The 12,274-nt window shown below is 44.4% G+C and overlaps 1 protein-coding gene across 1 annotated transcript in view; it reads left to right on the top strand.

Annotated features, from left to right (window-relative positions):
• The window catches only part of PRKCQ (protein kinase C theta), a 437,429-nt gene that overhangs the window by 326,459 nt on the left and 98,696 nt on the right, over positions 1-12,274 (top strand). The window lies entirely within an intron of this gene.

Here is a 12,274-nt window from a genome sequence, read left to right on the forward strand (position 1 = left end):
TCAGACCCAGGAGATTGATGCCAGAGCAATAGGCAGGAAATCCCACCGAGCACACAGATTGCACGCTACAAATGTAAAAGTCCATAATGAGCCACCTTCTGTGTTAGCGCTGCATGGAGGTGAGGACACATCTTTTGAGACAGTGACAGCACAATGCAGCTCTTAATGACAGCTAAGTCTAGGGCTTGTTGAAAATGATAGGCAAGTAATTAGGTGACCTGAAGAGTTTTAATGTCCAGTTTCCTGCTTCAGCGTTTTCCTGTTTAGTCGCTCATGATGTGAGATTGCAAACGCCTGGAGGCGGTGTTGTGAAGTGCAGATTCCAAGCTTTAAGTTTGATGTAACAAAGGCAAAAATGTTTAGTTGTTCCGTGCACTTCCTTTACACTCACTACGTCACTAAAGAATTGTGGGTATGCTATGTTATTTACACACTCATAATTCTAACATAGGTATATATTCACCATTAGCTTTACTCGGTGCAAATCCAGTGATGCATACCGATCAACAAGATAAAAATAGAAATTTGTCCTTTTACTAACATGCATTATATGCCTACGAATGAGCCTCAACAATACAGATCAATGGTTTATCCATGAATGCACGGCCGGTTTGTGCAGGACACGTACCACTTATACCAGCCAATGTGGCTTCTTAGTTTTGTGCAGGGAGCCACAGGACCAACACCAGTATAGGCATGTATGTCATATAAACTGCCATTGAAAAAGAAATGTGGATTTCACAATTATATTCAGTGTAAGAACTGTCTTCAAGTGAGAGGGACCTCTCGAAACTTCCTGCCAATCAGAGATTATTGAGGAGCTGTGTATGCACGAACTGCATTCTTGTTTTTGAAGGGGCCTAAAGTTTGACCTATCCTGTAGGTATGAGCATGTCCGACTTGCAAATGCAGACCCTGGCACTTGGTTCAAACTATGTGGTGACCACTGGGTTCACTCTTCAATGGTTTTGGCATATCCTACAGAGCAGCTTTAAATCAAAACTGTGCAACATACATTTTGTTGACTATATTGAATTTCACACGTTTTCTTTTTTCGGGTTGTTGATGTAGATTCAAATAGCCTTTGAAGGTTTTTCATAACGATATTCTATGATTTCGCATGAAATATTCTAGTTATCTTAGTGAAGTTTTAAATGGGTCCAGTCCAGATGAGTGTTGATAGCAATTACAATGGTGCTAACAATTGCCATGAATCGCTAACATGTACCGCAACGGTAACCAGGTTGTCTATATAGAATCGGTGAAATTACTGAGGCATTATAAATGCAAACCTTATATAGTACTGCCAGCAGCCCAGTGATTGTCCCTGCCTGCATCTCTATGCTACTGTAGGTTAAAGTGAATGCAAGATGATTTATGTCAAGGGCAGGCAGACAGTTTGTGTCAGAGTTCTGACAGCATGTCAGATAACATTTTGTCAACATAGGATGTAATGTTTGTGATTCCTTGTGAACAGTAATCATGAATGTCAGTGGTCGATGCAGTCTCTTACAAACTGCTCCCAAGTGGCTCATAACGCAAATCAGACAATTTGCCAATGTGCTCGGAATGGTGGTGTTTCTGGACACCTAGTTCAATGGCAACCTCCATTAACGTTTTAGTAAACAAAATCATATCTTTCTTTTGTTGTGTGTCCTTATGGTTAATGTGATCCATAATGCAATATTGTTGTAATACTTACTTGAATCCCGTGAGTGTGTTAGGTAGGAGTCTTTTTTGGCTATTGTTGATTCTCCGCAGGAGGGGGACCTGTCAGCCTTTGCAACAATGGTAAACAAATGCTTTGCAGAACACCATTAAACAATTAAGCAGTTCAAGTAGGTAATATTTCAAAGCACTGTCCCTGTTCAAAAATATTGCATATGTATTTCTAATCTTTTATATAGTGTTTAAAACGGAAGTTAAGCATGTTTCTAAATGTTCCCAACTTTGTCAGAAAAAGAAATATAGTTCTGGGAGGTAGTGCATCTTGCAGAGGATTACATAGTTCAGGTCAAATGGAGAAGCCAGAATTAGTACACTGGTTTTCTGTCTTCATAGTTAACACTCTAGCCCCATACTTTCAATAAATGTAAGACAATGTTACTTGTTTGTTGAGATGTTCTTATTCACCTACTGTCATGGTCATCCAATTTCCACCCCATGAAATATTTTATCTTGTCTCCTTAGTCTGTGATTTTACTCACCTTTACAGAGTTCGTTGTCTTGTTTGGCTTCTTCTTTTTCTCATCCCCAAATTTCACAATACCTTGCTCTGTCCTATTGCGTTGCTCACTTGTTTCAGTTATTGCAGATTGCAATTCCACCAAAATATTGAGTTTGGCACTTTATTGGCACAATAATATTGACTACCAATACAGTATATCGTCAAGAGAAAATGTTACTTGTTTGTTGAGATGTTCTTATTCACCTACTGTCATGGTCATCTAATTTCCACCACAAGATCTTTTATCTTCTGTCTCCTTAAGCTACGATTTTACTCACGTCATGGAGTTCTTCTTCTTGTTTGCCTTCTTCTTTCCCCCTCCCACCCCCAGTTCCACAATACCTTGCTCTGTCCTACTATTTTGCCCATCTGTTTCCATCATTGTAGATTATGATTCTATCAAAATATTGAGTTTGCCACTTCATTGGGCCAAAAATATTGACTACCAATATATCGTTAAGGTAACTAGACCTGGGTAAGTGAGAAACCAACGGCCAGGGTGGCAGTGTATATAATTTATCCCCAGTTACAACAGCGTATACATGCAACATCTGTAAAATATAGCCAGAAATCATATTGCCTCATAGGGATAGCAAGAGGGATTTTACATTCCTCTGTGATCAAATGCCTTATTCTATGCATACAGGCTGTTCTCCTATGAAAATAAGGGGCATTCTCAGTAGTCCTTATTCATGTGGCTAACAGGGTCTAGGTACCAGGCTCTCACCTGTATCACTTCCTTCCCTGTGGGGAGAAACAGAGTGGAGAAAGGCTGAGATCACGAAGAACTCCTGCAACCCCATTTCCCTCCTCCAAAGACCAAGCTGTGAAGTCTTCTCTTTCTCCCCAGCGCACAAATATCAGCTCCTCATTAGTTGGCCCTCAGGCAATACTTGAATGGGAAGTGGAAGGTCCAAAATGCGCATTCAGTGATGTTGCCATTTCTGATTGGGCTCTTGTCTGGAGAAGCCCCACCATGCTTTAAAAGCCAAATTCCCTCCCCTCCATGTTTTTCTGTGGAGTTATTTCGCAATGCTGCAGGTGTGAAGAGAGGAGCCCTGAATGTTGGAATTACAAAAAGGATTGCAGTAAATCGCTTTACTCCTTTCCCCAAAGAGGAAGCCATTTTCCAGGGTCAAGAACATCAAGTGAGTGTTTGGCAAGAAAACAGGGGGAATAACAAACTGAAGGCTGGTGACGCATCACGGTTAATGCCATACCAGGTAGAGATGGAGCAATGCAGGACAGACTGTTCATCTCACGCACACCTGACAGTGCCATAAAAACATTGGGGATGGTCCACCCATATACAAGACTTATAAATAGTAAATCCATTCTTCTTTGCTCCAACTTACCCTCATGAAATGTTGGTAATCAGTATTCTGGAGTTGATGCATGCAGGTCAATAATATTGACCTCTATATTTTGACAGTCACACATGGGGACAACACTCTTCCCTTTTCCTAAAAATGTATTGGCTCAACTCTCAGGACACTCACCTTAATGCTAGTGGCTCTGGATATTGGATCAGCACTTACTAGTGTTGCTCAAACTGACTGTTAGAAATGGGGTCTTTGGTTGGCAGTCAGGTTACCCCCTGTCCAAGCCAGGACCCTCACTCTAGTCAGGGTAAAAGAGAATCACCTTCAGCTAACCCCTGCTTACCCCCTTGTTAGCTTGGCACGAGCAGGTAGGCTTAACTTCAGAGTGTTAGGTGTAAAGTATTTGTACCAACACACACAGTAACGCAATGAAAACACTACAAAATGACACAACACAGGTTTAGAAAACTAGAAAATATTTATCTAAACAAAGCAAGACCAGAACGACAAAAATCCACAATACACAAGTCAAGTTATCAATAAAAATGCAAAAAGAGTCATCATGTAATTTTAAACACAACGATAACGCTGTTAGTATGAAAATGTACTTGGGATCGTCAAAAATAGGCCCACACGGGCGACTGTGCGTCAAAAAGGGCTTGCGATGCGTCAATATCACTCACAAGTGAGACCTTGCGTTGTCTCTCCCTCAGTCAAGTCGGCGTGCGTAGTTTTTTTCTCTCTGCAGGAGAGCGATGCGTCGATTTGAACCGTTTTTACACACCCAGCGATGTTTGCGTCAGAAATCCTGACGCACGATGATCCGGAAACCACACAGCTCGGGTTACAATCTCACCATCCTCCGTCAGCGATGCTGCATGTCGTTTCTGCAGCCACGTGCGTCGATCTCCCAGCCGCACAACAGGTGAGCATCAATCTCAGGCGTGAAGCTGTCGGCGTGTCGATTTCTCAGCTGCAGATCAGAGTTGCGTCAATCCTTTTCCTGCACAGCGGTTTGTGCGTGGATTTCTCACTTCTGTCCTGCCAGCTTCTCCTTTCAGGGCCCCAGGAACTGGATGGGCACCACTTGGCATAGTAGGGGTCTTAGCAGAGGCTCCAGGTGCTGGCAGAGAGAAGTCTTTGCTGTCCCTGAGACTTCAAATAACAGGAAGCAAGCTCTAAATCAAGCCCTTGGAGAGTTCTTCACAAGATGGAAGGTATGCAAAGTCCAGTCTTTGTCCTCTAGCACAGGCAGAAGCACAGGCAGTAGCAGCAACTGCAGGATGGCCTGCACAAAGCAGTCACAGGCAGGGCAGCTCTTGTCCAGGCAGAGGTTCCTCTTGGAAGTGTTCTAAAGTCTGTGGTTTTGGGTGCCCTTCTTATACCCATTTTGCCCCTTTGAAGTAGGCTTACTTCAAAGAAAAGTCTCTTGTTTTTGAAACCCTGCCTAGCCCAGGCCAGGCCCCAGACACACACCAGGGGGCTGGAGACTGCATTGTGTGAGGGCAGGCACAGCCCTTTCAGGTGTGAGTGACCACTCCTCCCCTCCCTCTTAGCACAGATGGCTCATCAGGAAATGCAGACTACACCCCAACTCCCTTTGTGTCACTGTCTAGTGAGAGGTGCAACCAGCCCAACTGTCAAACTGACCCAGACAGGGAATCCACAAACAGGCAGAGTCACAGAAATGGTTTAAGCAAGAAAACGCTCACTTTCTAAAAATGGCATTTTCAAACACACAATCTTAAAATCAACTTAACTAAAAGATGTATTTTTAAATTGTGAGCTGAGAGACCCCAAACTCCACATGTCTATCCGCTCCCAAAGGGAATCCACACGTTAATCATATTTAAAAGCAGCCCCCATGTTAACCTATGAGAGGGACAGGCCTTGCAACAGTGAAAACCGAATTTAGCAGTATTTCACTGTTAGGACATATAAAACACACTAGTACATGTCCTACCTTAAACATACACTTTACCCTGCCCATGGGGCTACCTAGGGCCTACCTTAGGGGTGTCTTAAATGTAAGGAAAGGGAAGGTTTAGGCCTGGCAAGTGGGTACACTTTCCAAGTAGAATTTACAGTTTAAAACTGCACACACAGACACTGCAGTGGCAGGTCTGAGCCATGTTTACAGGGCTACTTATGTGGGTGGCACAACCAGTGCTGCAAGCCCACTAGTAGCATTTGATTTACAGGCCCTGGGCACCTCTAGTGCACTGTACTAGGGACTTACTAGTAAATCAAATATGCCAGTCATGGATGAACCAATTACAAACACATTTTGTATAGGAGCACTTGAACTTTAGCACTGGTTAGCAGTGGTAAAGTGCCCAGAGTAACACAAACATCAAAAACAGAGTCCAACACACATCAACAACATGGGAAACAGAGGCAAAAAGGTAAGGGAGACCACACCAAGGATGACACAGATGGAAACTGGGGCAGATGTAATGACCAGAAAAATGAGGACAAGAAGAGGTCTCACTATGTCACCTGCCCATCGCTTGGAGCTGCTGGCCACGTGGTTAAAAATAATTTACAGAAAGTCTTCTAATAATGACCAATATCTTGGACTGGTACATCTTTAACAGGCAGGAAGGGACTCAAGGTAATGCCAGCCATTTTTCTCTGCAGCCTCTTGACAACACCAAAGGGTAAAATTCATGCAAATGTCTGAACATTTGTGCGAAATTTGCAAATTCCATCCTGAATGTAATTTGTTATGCACATACAAAAGCCACAATGTGCCTTATCAAGGATCTGTCTTATTTTCTCCATAGGCTAAAAATGGACTTAAGTAAATTTATAAATTGCCGATTTCCATGTTACGCCTTCCACATCTCTGGATGTGCATGTAGAAATCACTTTTGTGGAAACCTGTACATCACAAATATGAGTGCATAAATCACGTTCAAGACCAATAACATTTTAGTGAATTGGAGGGATGGGACATGAGAAGGAAGACACTGCACTGATGTGCTAGAATATCTCTCTCCACAGTTCAAAAATGTCTACTCAAGATGCATCTTGCTATTATGCCTTTCTGCTGAGACTAGGGCTGTGCTGCCATTACTTACCAGTGATGCATGACACAGAGCACATGCTTATGCATCCAGTTGGCAGTGATCCCATTTGGCATCCAGCATGGCATACGTAGTGATTGCAGAGCTGCAACAGACTCTGCTTATCATAGTGGACCTCTGTAGCCTCTCCAGGACCCCTGAAAATGTCCAGCAATCCATGAAGATTCATCTGAGCCTCCATTGTTTCACGATGAAGGGTCTAACAGGTGGGGCCAGATGAAGCATTTCCTTCATCTGCAAAGTCAGGAACATAACCCTTGGTGAGTCAGGTGGGTAGTTTTCCACCACTTGACTAGGCAGCACACATGGCTTGATGCTGTAGGATTTGTAGTGAGTGAAACACTCTGCAGCAGAGTACTATACTACACAACTGTCTCCGCTTCCCTTCCTTAGGTAATAGGTGCTGGAAAATGAGGGTGAGTTAGGGTTAGGGGTGTGCAAAATTCATGTAAGTTGCTTCTGCATAAATACATGATATCTTTCAAAATCTTTGAAAAATTAAGTGAAATTATGCTATATGGTGGACTCACATTTAGTGATATAGTTTACTGTAAAATTGGTCCTTGCATCCATTTTGGTCATGAAGATTCACTGCTCAAAAAATAACACAAGTGCAGTGAACAACACTACTCTCATTCTAGTCATTCACTTTGTTCTGGTGCTCATGCATTACTTTTTGTGGCATAATTACGCTATGTGGTGCAATATCAATTTGGGAATTTCACATAAAAAGAGTGATGTGAAGTTATGGACGATTGTGCTCTTGTAATTGAAATTTTGACCTGGCCTAGTGGATTCAGGGAGATAGGAATAGCAGGAACAGTGAAGTCGTCAATGCTGTACACAATTATGAAGAGTCGGGGGCAGGGTTCCGAACAAGGAGCCTCAGGAGGCGAGAGGTCAAAGATTGCTGCCTCATTATGTTACAGCAACAAGTAAACTCTCCCTCTTCCCTTCTATTAAAATTTCAGGCTCCAAACTTCCCGAAGCTTGCACAGATGAAAAACAAATTCTTAAACTGTGAGTTGGAAGATATCGCAACTATTAACACCCCTATTAATCGGCCCCCACTGCCAGCTTGCAGTGCCACAATTTTCTTTTTTCTTTTTGATACTTTTCTCCTGCGTAAAAAAAAGCAGTGCTACGTGGATTGAACTACTTTTTACCACTTCTGTGATTTACTTTAATTTCCTTCCTAGCAAGTCCGCAACTAAAGTTACATCACTAAATTCCCAACCCCTGGTAATGCCAAGTATCCTAAAAACCAGGCCACTAGCCAGGGAATGCCACATATTTCTGGCATCAGAAATAAGCATTACATTTTCCCGTAAGTTCCCTTATTTAGTAATTTACAACTAAAACAAATCCGAATTCATTTTAAAGACTGGTGAAGCTTTTGAGATCTGAGGGAACATAACACTAGACTGGGCTCTAGACATTAAATGAAATCTAATGTTATATACGTACACAGATAGACAGACACATAGATAGACAGATAGATAGATAGATAGATAGATAGACAGACAGACTACATGTTTTGGTGGTGCCTTTATTACTCATAATGCGGGAAACCATTAAATATGGTAACTATACAAAGACTGTATGTGAAATACAAAATTCATCATCATAATGAAAGCACCCAAACCAGTCTTCACAGCTTTAACATCTCCTAGGCAGACTACACCCAGTTCATCTTTTCTCTCACCGATGACCTCACCACCACCAAAACCAAATTTCACAGATGCATGAAAGACATTGACGACTGGATGAAGAACAACTGCCTGGAGCTGAATGCAGACAAGAAAGAACACACCAAAAACCTTGGAATCATCATTGACAACAAGCTCACCATGAAATCACAGTTCAGCAATGTAAACTCTGCCTGCTTCCTCACTGTGTGCATACTACATAGGATCTTTAAGTGGCTACTCCTACACAGGAGAGGCACTGTGTCAGGCCTTCGTCACCAGCCATCTAGACTACGGCAATGCTCTCCACGTAGAAATCGCAGCACACCTCCTACAAAGACTTCAGACCATACAGAATGCCAATGGCAAGACTGATACTCAACATTCCCTGGCGAACCCACATGATAACACAGCTCAGGCAACTCCACTGGCTCCCCATACAGAAAAGATGCCAGTTCAAGTTGCTGACCCATGCACACAAGGCTCTACATAACCAAGGACCTGCTTACCTTAACCCCCACCTGAACTACCACCAACCACCGAGAAGATTACACTCCACTGCCGTATCGCTTGCCCACACTCCTCGCATTGACCGAATCAGAAGCAGAGGATGATTCTTCTCCAACATCATAGCAAAGACCTGGAGCACCCTCTTCAGGAAATTCCATACCATCACCTCTGATCTGCAATTTTGTACGGCACTCAAGACTTGTCCACTCCAATGAGCTGCAGAGACCTGCAAGCGCCTGGACATCCTATTGGGTGATCCGCAGTGCTTCATAAATCCTAATTGATTGATTGATTGGTAAGGGCTAGTAGGATTATGAGGCACAGAAGACCAAATTATGCAGCAAGGTATCTAAATTATTTGGCAAAATTGCAAATTACACACCACATTCACTGTCAGTATTACTTTTATCCATTTGAGATAAAAACAAAAATTATGAAATATGAGTAATTAGCAAATTATATGAAAAATTGTGCAACAAATGCAGTAAATCCATCATTATGAGGTGAATGCTGCAGATACAGAGTTGCCTACATCCACTGGCCTCACCAGTGCCCAATTTATTTGAGAGGTAAATAAAGCATAGACATTCTAATTCCAATTACTCCCAGGTCCCTCTGGTCCTCATCCCATTCATAACACATAGATATAAACCTATCTCAATGAAAGAAAAAATGCAAGGAATGCTAAGCCCCTTACCCCAGCCCCCTCCCTCTGGGAGTACATAATGAGTACTTACCCAGCATTCCTTCTGTTCTTTTTTCTGTCCTACCTCAGAATGATGTGAGGAGTGGAAGGTGGTTGCTCCTGCAGTGCTGAGATGGCAGCCCGTTCCTGTTTTCCGATCCTCCTGCTGGGCGTGGAGGTCAGGGATCCCGTGATGCTTCCCACTGCTTGCTGGACTTGCTGGGGGCCACGTGGTTCCTCTGGTTAGGACTTTCCTCCCTTGTCTCTTGCCTCTTCTGTGGTCCATGCTGGGAGCATGAGCCTCCCCGCACTGCTGGGCAGCTTGGAGGAGGAGCGCACTGAAGGTGGGCAATATGTGCCGGACTTCCGTGTAGGGACAAGTTAATTTCTGGGCATGTGCATGGGTGTGGTGTTCAACTGCTCTTCGTCAGCCTGGCATCCTTTTCTCCTGGGGCTGTAAACCGGATGACCTCGGAGGGTGAGTACTGCATAGCAGAGCTCCTGGTGGGCGATTTGCTTTATGCTAAGATTGTGTGTTTGGCCTTTGCTTCCTCCTTGTATTGCTGATGGGGAAACACACGCATAAGAGCAGACATATAGAGATGTCTGCCCCAACTTCTTTCCCTTGCTCTCCTTCACCCCCTCATTCCATGAGCACGAAAGATAGTGACGAGGCTAGGCTGAAGCGTCTCATTCATGAGACTTTGTTGGAGATGGGGGAGAAAGTCATCCCTGCGGTTGTTTCTCCCTCTTCGAGGTCTGAAGAGGAGAGTCCAGGTCCTGAGGAGCAGAGGGGAAAATACAACTTGACAAGGACCAGTTGCCAGACCTGATTCGCCATGTCAAGTCCAACATAGGTTTTCAGGAGGAGAAGCTTGCAGAGTCTTTCTCTTCCTCCATACTGTGTCAATTCCGGAGTTCGACACCCATTGATGTACCTGTGCATCCTTGTATCCAGGAGGTGCTGACCCAGGAATGGAGGTATCCTGATAAAATTGTAATGCCCCGTTTCATGGCCAAGCTGTGTCCCTTGCATGACATGCAGATAGACTTGCGGGACTCAATTTCTTTTAATTCCTTTGCGGCTAGTATGGTGGGTCGTACTTCTTTGGCAGACGATGAGGTGCTCATGGATCTTGTGGATAAAAAGGTGAAAGTCTAATTCAAAAAGGTGTATTTATGGTACATATGTGGGCCAGTCCCTTATTTCTGATCTTTGTATAGGGCTTTGGATGAGTCTTCAGACTGTTCTGGAACTTATTGAGCATCAGGTGGAGTTCCTGTTTGATGTCTCTTTTGATGTGGTATGGGCTTCTGCTCTTACTGGAGGGGCCTGTGTGGTGGCTTGGCACAATTTGGTGTTGAGAGATTGGAGGACGAATGCTGCCCAGAAGTCATCAGCACTCTGTTTGCCCTTCCAGGGGTCGGTTTTGTTTGGGGCTGAGCCGGAGAATAAACTCCATGAACTGTTTGAAGAAAAGAAGCATTCCTCCTCCCTGAAGTCCAGTGCTGGTAATCGACCTTTTGTGCAATCTCAGGGGAGGTGTGTGCAGGTCATGGGCAGAAGCCCAAGTCCCCCTTCCCAAACCTCGCTCCTGACTTTATGGTGGGGTGGGTGCTTGCAGTTGGGAGTCACCTTCAGTGTTTCTCCAGGCCTGGAGTGAATCTATTTCAGATGTTTGCGTTTTGGACGTGGTTCAGCATGGCTACAAAACAGAGTTTGGGGATCTGCCTCCATCTTCTGGTGTTCATCCGACTCCAGGGCCCTCCAATCTGGTAAAAAGGGATGCTCCACAACAAGGGATCCTGTCTTTTCTGCAGAAGGGGGCCATTCGGGAAATTCCCCCGTGTGAGAGGGGTCAGGGATTTTACTCCATCATCTTCCTGATGTCAAATCCACAGGGGCTTCTGCCTTGTGTTGGATTTGAAGGCATTGAGCGCACATGTTCATCATGTTCCCTTCAGCCTGCAGCGCAAAATTCGTCTTGTGGTTCAAGGGCATTTCATGTGCGCTCTGGATCTGTGGGATTCACTCCTTTTCCCAGCTGTTCCTGCTATTGTGTGTCCAGAACGCAAATTATCAGTTCCGGGTCTTGCTGTTTGGCCTTTGGTCGACCCTCAGGATATTCAACAAGGTGGTGGTACCTCTGGTTGCCTCCTTCCATCGTCAAGGGATCCACCTCCTTACCTGGACGACTGACTCATTTACACTCCATTGAGGAACGGTCTCCTTCAGGACCTCAGGGCTGTGTGTGCTGCTCTTCAGGCTCATGGGTTCCTGATCAATTGGGCCAACTGTCAGTTGGTTCCTTCTCAGGATCTGACCTTTATCAGAGCAGAATTCCTGACAGATCTCAACAGGGTCTTCCTACCTCCTTTTAGGATATTGGCCTTGAGGTCCCTGGCTCAGAAATTGATAGGACTAGCTGCAGTGTCAGTACGCACATGTCTATGTCTCCTGGGATTCATGGCCCCAGCAGTATTCACGGCAGCTTGGGGCCCGATTTCACCTGTGTCTTTTGTGGCTGCATCTCCTGTCCTTGTGGGATCTGCACTCAAGGGACTTCGAGTTGTTGGTACCTGTGTCCTGCTGTATTGAAGGACTTGAGATTGTTGACAGTGCAGGAAAATCTGTCCAGGGGTGTCCTTCTGCAACCAGACCCTCCTTTGGTCCTTACCAGGGATGCCAGCTCCTTGGGTTGGGGGCAACTCTCGGGGAGTGTTCTCTGCAGGCTCTCTGGTCTCTTCAGGAA

This window comes from Pleurodeles waltl, chromosome 4_1, assembly GCF_031143425.1.
Source record: "Pleurodeles waltl isolate 20211129_DDA chromosome 4_1, aPleWal1.hap1.20221129, whole genome shotgun sequence".
NCBI classification, from domain to species: Eukaryota; Metazoa; Chordata; class Amphibia; order Caudata; family Salamandridae; genus Pleurodeles; species Pleurodeles waltl.